This window comes from Cibotium barometz, chromosome 29 (genome assembly GCF_041138505.1).
Source record: "Cibotium barometz isolate CiBa-2024 chromosome 29, ASM4113850v1, whole genome shotgun sequence".
Classification (NCBI taxonomy): domain Eukaryota; kingdom Viridiplantae; phylum Streptophyta; class Polypodiopsida; order Cyatheales; family Cibotiaceae; genus Cibotium; species Cibotium barometz.
In genome coordinates, this window is record NC_141074.1 from 31,145,650 (window position 1) to 31,158,897 (window position 13,248).

Here is a 13,248-nt window from a genome sequence, read left to right on the forward strand (position 1 = left end):
CGAGCTACAAAACAAAGTTGTCCATAAGCCAACAAGACAAATGAAATATGAAGCTTCATCATGACATTCAAAATTATTATAATCAAAACATTTGATTCTCATCATTAACAAGTAAATTGTTTGTCCATAAGTTGATTGATGACTCGGCATCTTGGATAGTTGAAGACTTCTCTTCCCTTTGTGGACTATTGAGTCTTTGATAAACATCTTGAAATTCCTCTTCAATGAGAAGGTTGGCTTCATGGTTATACGAGCATCCTTATACATCATTGATAATATCTAACAAGGAGTATGGTACTCACTATCCTTAACATTTAAATCCAGTAGAAGATACTTATCCACAATTGGATTGACAAAATTATCATCTTCTTCAAGATTCTGTGCGATGACGGCAAGATAATAGTCCTCCTTGATGTCAAAGAACACTTAAATATCTGTTAAGAGGACATATTGGTGGTCACCTATTAGAAACACAAAGAGTACCGAGGTTGAAATGTGCTCTGTTTCCTCTACCAAAGCAGGCTCCTTGTCAGCAGTTGTAACAACTTGGGTGTCTTCTCTTCTGAGGGCATCAATATCAAACTGCTCCCTCTCCATGGCCAAGTTTATCTCCTCTGGAACCTTGTGAATCTCAACATCTTCTGCTCTTGAAGGTTCCTCTGACCTTTCCTCATCTCCTTCTATTAAACCTTTCTCATCCTCAAGTAGCAGATGTAAATAGCAAATAAACCCGTAGTGGTAGTCAACAAGATGACATTTACACTTGTGTATTGTTCTTATCCCCTAGCACCTTTGAAATATCCCTGTTTACCTTATCTCTTGAGGACATTGTGGTAGAAACAAGATCATTCACATGCACATACTGAACATTGTCCACCACAGAATGATTGTAGCATTCGAAGTTGTCCCCTGGTATTGCTACTCTTTCGAGACAAGATCATACTCTCGATGGAGATATTGCATGAAAACATATGTGAAATCTGAGGTTGGAGATGGTGCTTGCCGACTTTGTGAACGAAATCGAAAAATTTCTCATTAGGCATTTCTTCAAACCTAGTATCAAGTTCGTCGACCTTGATCTCAAACTTGGATGCATCTACAAGGAAAAAAAGTTGTCAAAATGATTGCTAACTACATAGCAATGAGATAATAATGGAGATTTGTACTTACAGTGCAAACATCATTACAACACGATTTACAATGGATATTGGCAAGCAAAGCATGATATCGCATTGTGTTGAACCAAAATATACACGGTCTACATTGTAAAAATATGCATCAGAAGCTAGTGATACTATAACTTTCATTACAAACACAACTATGGGGGTTCCAAATTCAAGCTATACTAAGCCTACGTTACTAAAATTTCACCAAACACCACTATGAGACTTCAGTTTAAAAACCATTGTGAAAAGTTTGATTCGAGTATTTGTCAAGTAGTTAATTCTTCTTTGAACAAATTATTAGAAGAATTTAAAGATATTTTTTCGAAAACATTGTCAAAAGAAGGCTAGATCATCCCATAGAAGTTTTAAAGGATTCAAAGCCAATCAATAAAGCAACCTTATAATTGAAAGAAGAAGTTGAAAAGCAGTTTGTTGAATATTTAGAACAAGGCTTTATTAGGCCAAGTAAGTCTCCCTGGGCTTTACCGATATTAGAGTTCTACCATTTACACTCAGCGAGATTTTTTGAGCGAACCAAAATAACTGAGCGGAACCCATCAAAACAACCTAACTCAACAAATTGCATCATTAAAGAAAAGAGCCAAAAAATTATCATTGATGGAATAAAAAAGTTTACAATATACCAATTAGTGTCTTTGTCTAGTGAATACAATGTATAAAAAAGATGTAATGTAACTTGTTTTCCAAATGACACATTATCAATCAAGATACGAGGGTACTTTATCGCTATGTAACAACACCGAAAAACAAAGACAAAGACAAGTTGCGCCTATCGCCCAATGAAGATTTTGCATCCACAACAAAAGATTACACTATATAATTTAGTTTCTTGTTTTTGAATGCATTGTACACAAGAGACTCTCGGTATATTTGCAGCTTATGTGAGTTTACTATCAAAAGACTAACAATCAACCAAGATTCTAGGAAAAAAGATCATCCCACAACAAAATTGAAAAATAGAAATAAGAGCTAATCTGAATGACTAAGATGAGTCACACTCATCAATGAAGACATTGTGCCGTAGTAGACGTTGTTGAACATCCTTCTTGCATTCATTCATCATCTTCCATTGATCTTTCCATTGCTTCAGCATACGTCGACAACACACTTTTCCAAGAAACCAAAAGATACGTTAAATTTCAGAAATCACCACTGAGAAGAAAAACTAATACCATCAAAACTAGAACTGTGTCATATATGTCCATGATATGTCAAAACATACACCACATCAAAAACTTCTTGCAATCAAAACCCTATCATAAGTATCCATAAGTAGCAAGAAACGTGTGGCTAGTGAAGGTGCATGGCTCACTAATCACATCAAACGGGTTTGCACCCGCATTTTTTCCACATCCTCATCTTCAAAAGATGTAGAATCATCCTCCCTAGGTCACTTCCTAGTGTGAAGCAAAGGATCAACATAAGAAGTCATAGGTCTCTCATCCATGTCAATGGATGCACAAACCAACCCTGTAACCAAACATGCCTTGAGGATGGGAGCTGTACCGCATCCCAAGCATCCCAACTCAAGGCAAATACCTCCTCGTCAGCATGGCAACTCCAGAAAACAACCAAGAAAGCTCTCGATCCTCTCAGGAATCCCTCTCCATTCCTCTCCTAAGGGGGCCAATTCCATATATGCATCCGGCATGTAGTGATCAAACACCATGTTTGCAGGCTACATGCGTAAGCAATCAAAGTAGGGTAGACTATCACCAATGTAAGATGGCGGATGCATCCCATGATGACGCACCATCAAAGGCAATAAAATGAAAATTAGCATGACTACAACTAACACATTTTTAAGAAAACATGTGAACAAGAACACACCAATCTTACCTCGGTACATAGCTGAGTAGTCTCAAGGTAGCCATATGCTTTATGGTGAAGCACAACAATGCGACACGTACTATCACCAAGTCTGAAATTCAACAAAATCTCTTGCATGGCAAACTAAGAGGAGTTATGATTCATGCGGACACAATATACAATACACTTAACTTCCAAACAAAAATTGTAGAAGTACCTCCCAATGATGCCATAATAAGCAACCAACCAGAGTTTGATAGTGTTGAAGCAGAAAGGGCCACAGCATAATGCACATGGTCCTCTCTACACGCATCCCAAATAGGGTATGTGGTTGGTGCATGATGCACCCCTCCAAACGGGAGGTCCAAGAAGATAAAATCTGTAGCCCAAGCCACTAGCCTCCCCTTCCTAATGTACTCTCTTCCCTCTAGCTTAGTTTTGATCATATGCTCATGTACGGGCATCGCCCACCCAAGGTTTCTCATGTCGGCGGATGCAAAACCGCGGCCTATAGCAATGTAGTCGGCGGCTATCGCTAAGCACTTGGCATCTCCAAGTAATGGTAGATCACCATACACAAGCTTTGACGACACAAATACAAAAGGAGAGGACTTTTGACGATGATGGGGCCCTTAAGGCCTACATAAAAACCAAATAACCCAGAATCAACGATGTTTCCCTTAAGGCCTACATAAAAACCAAATAACCTAGAACCAAAACAAAGGGCAAGACCCCAAAGAATTGAAACACAATCACATAAAACACATAGCAATATAATAAATCATGATAGCAATACCATGTGGAGGTGGCACATCATCGATGTGTTGATCCACAAAAGATGAAGAAAGGTGAGCTTCATTTTGCCCCCCCAAGACCTTGAAAGCGTGCACATCATCCTTTTGAACATACAGTCAACACCAAAATAGGAAATAAGAAACCTCAGAAACAAGAATTTATAAAACTTGTATCTCGAGGAGTCTGTATCCTTGTAGTAGGATCTTCAACAGAGTTATTGCGCTTCATTTGGTAATGAAGCTCCCTCTCTCTCTCAGGAACATGCCTCGACATCATATCTATCCACCATGGGTAGTTATCCAACTCCCAATGAGAGAGGTTGTGCATAGGTGGTGGATACATACACCCCTCCTCGTTGTTGAGTGCAAGAGTAGACTTGCTAACCTAGTGAGCATTGTAATTAAGTAATTAATTACACTCCTCCTTGTTGTTGAGCGCAAGAGTAGACTTGCTAACCTAGTGAGCATTGTAATTAATGCGTATGATCAAGTAAGAGTATGGGATGTTTCACCATGTTTTGCGTGCATTACTTATGCAACTTACCATTGCATAATCTTGGTGGACTTGCTAACTCACTGAGCATTGTAATTAATACATGTGATCAAGTAAGAGTATGGGATGTGTCACCATGCTTTACTTGTGCAACTCACCATTGCATAATCTTGGTGGACAAACGCACCTGTAATGGTTCTACATCATAAACCAAATAAGATAAAGCTTTTAAACTTTAAAAAACTATGTTTTGTGTAAAAGTGGTTTTGAAGGTTAAAAACGACCTATTGTAGTGCATGAGCTAACTTATGGAAGGTTTCATCCTCCAACTCATTTCCCATTGCCATTATGGATCACTTTCTCTTATGAGGCAAACAAGTTGTAATTTGAACCAGTCTTAAAAATTCGTTGTGATGAAATCATGCATGGAGATGCCCTAAGCTTTACTACAGGCACACTACTTTGCCATGGTTTGAAGGGAAAGAGATGCCTCTTGTTGGAGTATGATGTGTGGTGGTGATGATCGCCTGAAGAACAAAAAGTGAGGAGGTCATGATCACTTATGCGTGTAATAGTGCAAAAGATATGTTTGGGAGGAGGCACTTTTTTGAAAGCTTATCAAAAGCATGGGTAGAGATGGTTAAATCATAGCTAGAGATGGTTGGGCGAATGGTGAGACTCAGAGACTCTATCCATTTGAGTAGGGCCATGTAGGCACATTCCTTGACTAGGAAGAACCATCGGAAAGATGGATCAGACGGTATGCGAGTGCATTAGGCGCACCAATATTTCGTGAGAGAGGGACAGTGCAGTAAAAAAACATTTCCTGCAACCGTAGCTTGCTCTGTAGGTAATTTTTTATGTGGGGGCGTGTCGGAACGGTGATCTCGGGTCGCGTTCTGGGCGCGAGTTCCCGCTCGGGACTAGAAAATCTAGTACAAAAGTGAAAACAGAGAGTACTTGCTGAATGCTGCACACCAAGACCTATAGCTCATCTCGAAGAGTACGACGAGCGGTCGTTTTGAGTACCAGAACTTTGAAATCGGACTTCGTATATGAAGGAGTTATGACCAAAAATGTACAAACGGCAATGGAAAACGGTGTCACCCAAATGCGGTCTTCCAACCCAAAACTTGTATTGATAAAATGCCGACACACGATGAGATTACAATAGGATCACAAGAGTGATGAGAGAAAATGACTTGCGGGTATCCGAGGCATGGGATCCCTTGCCCACAAGCCATCTTGTATCTAAACGAAGGTAGGAGAGGTCAGGCTAGGCCACATTACTCCACCTCAAGGTACTCCCATATAGATGCAAAGAATTCAGGGCGTCCAAGCATACCTCGAGAGCACCATGTGAGGCCGGATAGAAATCCCAAAAATCCCATGCCTCACATACACCCCCCTTTTGAAGATCTTGAAGTCCCTTTCAAGCCATTATTCTGGATGTACATCCTCAATGGGCACTATGTTGTAAAACTGCAGAACCAACGGACGTGCCATTTGATTCATTCTCCCTTTTGGCACCCATGTGTAATCTTTCATGGGGCGATGTTTCCATTTCACATAGAATTTTGGTGTTCCACGCCGGAATCGTGATTTCAATATCAGTTCTAGTTCAAAAGGCATAACGGCGGGTGTTGCACCATCTGCAAGCATCGGTACATGGCGACCAAACCTGGTATCGGGGACAAACCTCTTGAGTAGGCTTATATGAAATGCATTATGTATGTGTATTGTTGCGGGCAGATCTATTTTGTAAGTGACTCCATTGTAAGATTTGAGCACTTTGTATGGGCCATAGAAGCGATGGTTGAATTTTGATGTGAGGTTGGCAGGTAGTGCAATGTTTTGGGCACTAACCAGGACCAAGTCTCCCTCATGAAATTCGTCTCATCACGTCTCTTGTTGTTGGCATGTTTGACATATCTAACTTTGCTTTGTTCTAGATTCTGCTGTGCAACCCGCATTCTCTTCTGCCATTTTTGCAAAAAGTCCTCTACATCTGCATCTTCGGCATGCACATCTCCTGTGGCAATGGCAAGAGGTGTAATGACCTCTTTACCGGTGTGGCCAACTCAAACGGCATGTACCCGGTAGCACTCTGCACGGAGTTGTTATAATGGAATTCTAAATTTTCTAGGTAGTTCGGCCAATCCTTCTAATCTGCACAGATGTAATTGCGAATGTAGTCTTCCATGCCTTGATTGATTCGCTCCGTTTGACCATCTGTTTGTGGGTGATATGCTGACGACATGTGCAACTGTGTGTCCATTAACTTGAACAGTTCTCTCCACATGTTGCTCATGAATCTGCTATCCCTGTTTGACACAATAGTCATTCGCAGTCCATGGTATTTGAACACCTCACTAAAATAGAGCTTTGCAGTCTGATATGCCGTGAGAGGTGGTTTTGATGGAATGAAGTGTGCCTTCTTCGAAAAGTAATCCACCACCACAAATATGGTGTTGTATCCATGGGAATCCGGGAGATCCACAATAAAGTCTGACAATGTCCCACGGCCTTGACGGGACAGGCATGGTTTGTAGTAAACCAGCCGGTTTGACTCGCTATGCCTTCACGAGTTGACAAGTTGGGCATGTATGAACATATTGATGACATCCTCAATCATGCGTGGCCAGAAGAAATGACGTCAAAGCTGCTCGAGCGAGTGCTTTTGCCCACCATGCCCGGCCAGCTTACAGCTGTGGGTTTCCCAAAGTAGCATGGCTTTGAGGTCCGGGTCATTGGGCACATACACCTTTTGGTGGACGTAGAATATTCTATCTTTGAATTCAAATAAACCCACGGCTGAGGTACCATTGTGCAACTCTGTGGCCATGCGAATGGCTGCTGCATCTAACTTCTGAGCGTCTCTGATCTTGTCTAACAATGCCCCATTTGCAACACTCACTGCATTCAATTGCGGCATACGGCTTAGAGCATCTAGCATGTTCTGTTTCCTCGGCTTGTGAAGAATAATATCTATGTCAAATTGTGCAATGAAATCTTGCCATCTGCCTTGTTTTGGTGACAACTTAGGTTGCGTCTGAAAGTACTTCAGAGATATGTTATCTGTAAGAACTTTCGTGTGCTTGTCTTGCACATAATGACGCCACTTCCTAAGGCAATGAACCACTGCTTGCATTTCCTTTTCATGTGTGGTCCATCCGTGTTCTACATCGCTGAACTTGCGAGACTCATATGCGACAGGGTGCCCATCTTGTAATAAAACTCCTCCAAGGGCCCCGTCCGATGCGTCCGTGTGGATCTCAAACTCCTTGTTGAACTCTGGGAGCTTAAGCACCGGGGTACTGCACATTGCGACTTTCATCTTTTCGAAAGCGCTCTTTTCTATATATGTCCACTTAAAAGGATTGATGCCTTTAGTTATATCAGTGAGTGGAGTGGGGATTTTGCTAAAATCTTTGATAAACTTTCGACAAAATTGTGTGAAACCTACGAACTCATGAACTTCACTCACAGTTCGGGGTGCATTCCATTTCACCACTACCTTGATCTTCTTGGGGTCTACTTGTACCCCTTTTTGATTGACCACGAAGCCCAGAAACTCCACTTCAGTGACTACAAATTCACATTTCTCTAGCTTGGCATACAGTTTGTGATGCTGTAACATTTGGAAGACCTTTCTTAAGTGTTCTTTATGCTCACTCAAAGTCTTGCTGTATATGAGCAGATCATCTATATATATGTGCCAAAAACAATATTTAGGACATCTTTTGGGAACTATGAGTTTTTAGTTATGCTTTTTGGTCTAACTGATGCTTTGGTTACTTTTATGACCATGATGAACACTATGCTTCATCCTTATTTAGGTGTAAGAAAGACAATTCTATGATGAACACTAGGTGATATTCAATGTAACTTTAAGTTGTAAGAAAGACTAGGTGTATCATGCTTCATCAATATTTTAGTCTTTAGTCAAAATGAACAAGAACATATTAAGCACCTTAGAAAAGTATTTCAATTACTAAACGAAAAAAAAAGGGATATATCCTTATATTAAGCAACATTTCCAAGTCCTCACATATTGGCCAACATAAAAGCATGTCATATATGTTAAGTTTTGAGAACTAATATAAAATATGTTAAATGATAAAACTCAAATTTAGGAATTTTGGAAAATATGCACAATTTTGGGACAATTCTTTGTTAGATCCAATACAATGTTTACTGTGGGATTTATTATTGGATGTTCTCAACAAGAATTTGAATAATGCGATATGATTTATATACTATTGTACATTTCTAACAAGTATATATGATGTTGGTGGGATGTAAATTTACCTGCACACACACACACACACATGCACACCAAGAATTAAGTTTGTTTATATCACATAGCCTCCAGTTGACCATCAAACACAGAAACTTTAACAAAGAAAGGATATTCAAGGTAACTTTAAGTTGTAAGAAAGACTAGGTAATAGAATTAAAAAGATCACCATCTGTATTGAATCAAAATTCTTGAACAATGGGTGAACCATAAATCTAAAAGCTTAAGAAAGCCTTACAATCTGAATAATGATTGAACTATGAGTTTGGTAGCTCCATACAATATTGCTAAAAGATTACGAAGCTAGTTACCCATGTGCTAACAAATCATTCTTGCTCAACTGCACTGACGTGTGATGGTACCTCACTTTCATGTTGATTTAATTGATTCTGTTTGGCCTTGAGTATTATAGCCTTTGGAATCTTGATTTTCTCTCGAAGTCATCCACCCTTGGGCTTCCATGCCCAAATGATGCAGCTAGTGTCTTCCCAGCACTGAGGATCATTTCTGTTCTCTCGCTAATACTTGTTCCAGTAATCCTTATAAACCTCCACATCACTTGCATTCTTCTTCTTTGAAATTGGTGCCCAATATTGTATCTGAACTTGTAGGTAGTTTATCGAGTTGTTGTTTTGATCAACATTACTTGTTGTCACTCCCAACCATATTGGGTAATTTGCATCACAAGGTTGTATAAGCACAAAATCTCCTTTAGACACATCAAGAGTCGGGTTGAACTCTTCAGCAGGTCTGTTGCGCATTGGACCATAATAATGGTCCTCATTTACATCAAACCCTTCATCTACATTATCCTCCACTTGAAGGTTAAGAGGTTTAGCTTTTTAGCATACACTCCTTGGTCAAAAGTCATGAAATCCAATGTCTTCCCTTGCACTAGGGGTTTGCATGTTTAGCATAAGATTCTCCCAACGTCATTTACATCAAACCCTTCCTCAAATACATAACGGTTCTTATTTTTAGAACCACAATTGTCAAGTTGCAACAACAACAACGTCCTTGGCAATCTCTTGAAAAATGCCCTTGAATTTGATGGCATTAAACTTGAGGCATTTCCATTACCCCTATCCTGCACATGTGTGTTAGTATGAAAGACTGACTGCATATGTGAAGAACAATTTCCCTCTGTATCCACATTTGTTTCTGTCTCTACATCTGCATCCTCAATGCTCTGCTTACAATATGTGTTTCTCTCCTTCAGCACTTCCATATGCTGATGCAGGGCCATAGTAGACAAAACACAATAAAAAAGATATGGTCGTGGTTTAGCATCTGAGTTTTGTGAGCTCAAGTCACCATACATGTGTTGCTCTCCTCTTTCTAAGTTTCTTAAACATTTTAAGAGAGATGAAATTGTGAAGTTGGGATCACTTGGCCATAACCCCAAGGCAAAGTGACCATAAGCTATTTGTCCATGTCCATGAGTGAGCATTCCTGTTAAGGATACTGGAAGCCTCTCAACCCCATTGAGAGATTTAGGAGCTGGTTTAATTTGTGGTATGTCATTCTTGCTCTGGTCCATCTTATGATGTATAATACACAAATACCTGTTTGGGTTCATTTCGGAAGAGCTCCTCCAAGCATAGTATAGATTTCTACAACTCATTTGTTGCAACATGTGTGCCCTTCTTTGTGCCATGTATCTAGCATGCTCCTCTTGATTTTTTGTTGATTCCAACTTGACCTTGATTGTCGTACAAATGTCGCATTTTGAGAAGGTGCTGGTTTTTGATAAACTAACTGTCTTGAACTCTGTGTTCCACAATCTTGAGAATGATGGTTGTGATAGTGGCCTGTATTCGAATGAGACAAGTGTGTCATTCACTTCACGCAATATGTCCACCTGTTTGTACATTGCTGGTAGAACACGTTGGGTCTCGTAGGCTCCATGCATAGTTGTCCTTGACCTATGTTTGATCGGCATTATTATCTATGAAGCCCTGTATGATTGATTTTGCCATCTCAACATGTGTCATGCCCTTCCGTATTATCCCACTGTTGCCATGACTGACATTACATGCACCATTCAAGAACTTCTTTCTGAGCCTATAGAACGTTGACTTACCAATGCCATGCATTACATACCATGCTTTACTACAGACCTTCTTCCCATCAAATGTGAACTCAAAGCACTCATCATCTTGACCTTGTCTATAGGCCATGCCCATGCAATCTAGTACAAATGTGTATCGTGTACTATAGCTCTGTCCCCAAAAGTGTACGCTAGCTTGCATGATTTTGGATCTATCTCCAAATTGATAACATCGCTCCTTTCAACAATCAATGGTTGATGTTTGCAACATCACATTTTTTGGTTGCTCCATGGGTTTTATCGTAATTTTTCATTACCCTTACCCTATGGACATAGCTCCTTTTCTTATTTGTCCCTTCAATGATATCATAGTCAGTGATCATGGCATCATGGTGTCCGTCATCAGAACTATCGCCATCATTGTCCTCTACATCATCATCCTCTTTTTCATCACATGAATTGTTTAGGCTGTCAATATTTTTTTGCATGAAGTGATCTTGAATACCCTCATCAATAGAAGAAGATTCTGTGTCCACTAATGGTTCACCATTCTCAAATGTGAGTTGCCTGATTGGCCAACTAACCAAATTCAGACCTGAAACACAAGTTGAGCTTGGATGCAAAGATCCTTCTATAATGACACCCAAGCTACTCTCCCCTAGTTCTCTACAATTTACAGCCTCATATGGGTGGACCAGCAATACTATTCCATTACCGAGTTTTGTAGATCTGTTTTCATCCCAGAGGATGACACTTTTCTCTTTCCAGCTCTCCCGATCTATAAAGTGATCTTCTTGATCAACAAGAAGTTCCGCAAAATTATCCTCTTTGGTATTAGTAATGTCTCTGTCCATAAAACAAGGTTGACCAATGGCCATTTGATGATGCTTCCAATTGCTTGAGACATTGTTCTTGCATCCATTGTGGCAAATGGAATGAGAAATGTGTCATCAAAGCTTTGTTAAACATGTATTGCTTTACATGTCTCACCAATGAATTGAAAACCACATGTTTAAGATGCATCAATGGAATGAATAACCCTGCGTGCCTTCCTTGCAGAACCATCAATGAGAAACACTGAAGCACCTTGTTTTAGACCCTGCAATCCCTGAGCAAATCAAAATCTCAATAAGAAAGATTGAAGCGATGTTTTTGCGGTAGTACACAAAACTATGAATGTAATTCAATCTCAACATGAGTTCAGGCTCCAACCAAAGTTTGAATCTCACCTATCAATGTTAGTTTGCTAGGAGGCTAGGCTCCATCTAAAGCTTGAGCCTTGCCTGCATATGCTAGCTTGTTAGTAGGAGGCTCCATGAGCCTCACCATCATATGTTAGTTTGCTAGGAGACTCCAGTTAAAGTTATCATCCTCACTTGCATCATATATTAGTTTGCATATGTTAGCTAGAAGGGTAGGCTCCTCCAACAAAAGTTTGAGCCGAACCTCACCCACAGATGCTAGTTTGCTTGGAGGCTCCAACCAAAGTTTGAGCCTCACCTTCATATGCTAGTTTACTATTAAGAGGTCCCAATTGAAGTGATAATCCTCACCTCATGTATATGGTAGTTTCCCAAGAGGTAGGCTTCATCACCCTCTGCATCTGGCCACACCGTCTCATTGGGATATTGAGTCAAGTTATGGTGTCAATTAGCCATCAATGTTTCATAGCTACAAAAGGCAAAGGTGAGTGGTTACAACAGCAACAAAGGCAAAGAGAAAGCAATAGAGAGAAACAATATGCTAGTGAAGAGAATGTGACATGGAAATGAGCAAATGGACATTGGATTTGAGACTCTTCTCCTTCGTGAGGCTCAAACTCAAGTTTGAGCCATTGTGCATTATATAGATTTTTAGTTGAATTTTTAATCGCATAGTTTATAAGTATATTTGGGTGTATGGGGAAAGAGGGAAGAAAAGAAGAAATCTCAAGCTTAAGCTCAAGCTCAAGGCTCAAACTTGAGTTTGAGCCTTGTCTATTACACAAGTAAGTAGGAATAGAGAGGGAAGCTAGGATAATCCCATGAACAAGTGGGGTGTGGGTGAAGATGGGTATATAAACAAAAGTGAAAGTAACTATAATCAAAAGACCTTGGACCTCGGCCCGGGCTTGGGCTTGGGCTTGGGGTTGGGCTTGGGCTTGGGGTTGGGGAAGAAATCGAAACCGAAACCCAACTTTCTGTCGCACTCCTGGAGCAATGCTGCTCCGCCTCCTCACCCGGCCCCTGCGACCCCCTCCTCTGCCTCAGTGCATACGTACTCCTCGGGCAATGCTGCTCGGCCTCCTCACCCAGTCCCGGTGCCCCCTTCCTCCGCCTCGGCGCACACCCACCCAGCCCCCTCTCCCGTCTGACGACCCCCGCCTTGGTGCACCCAGCCCTGGCCCCCTCTCCCGTCCGGCGACCCCCTCCTCATGCCCCGGCCCCCGGCCTCCTCTGCCTCGGCGCACCCACCCGGCCCTGGCCCCCTCTCCTGTCCGGCGGCCCCCTCCTCATGCCCCCGCCCCCGGCCCCCTCTGCCTCGATGCACCCGCCCGACCCCGGCCCCCTCCTCCGCCTCTCCCCCCCAGCCCCGGTCCCCTCCTCCCCACACGCCCCCGACGGCCTTCTTCGGCA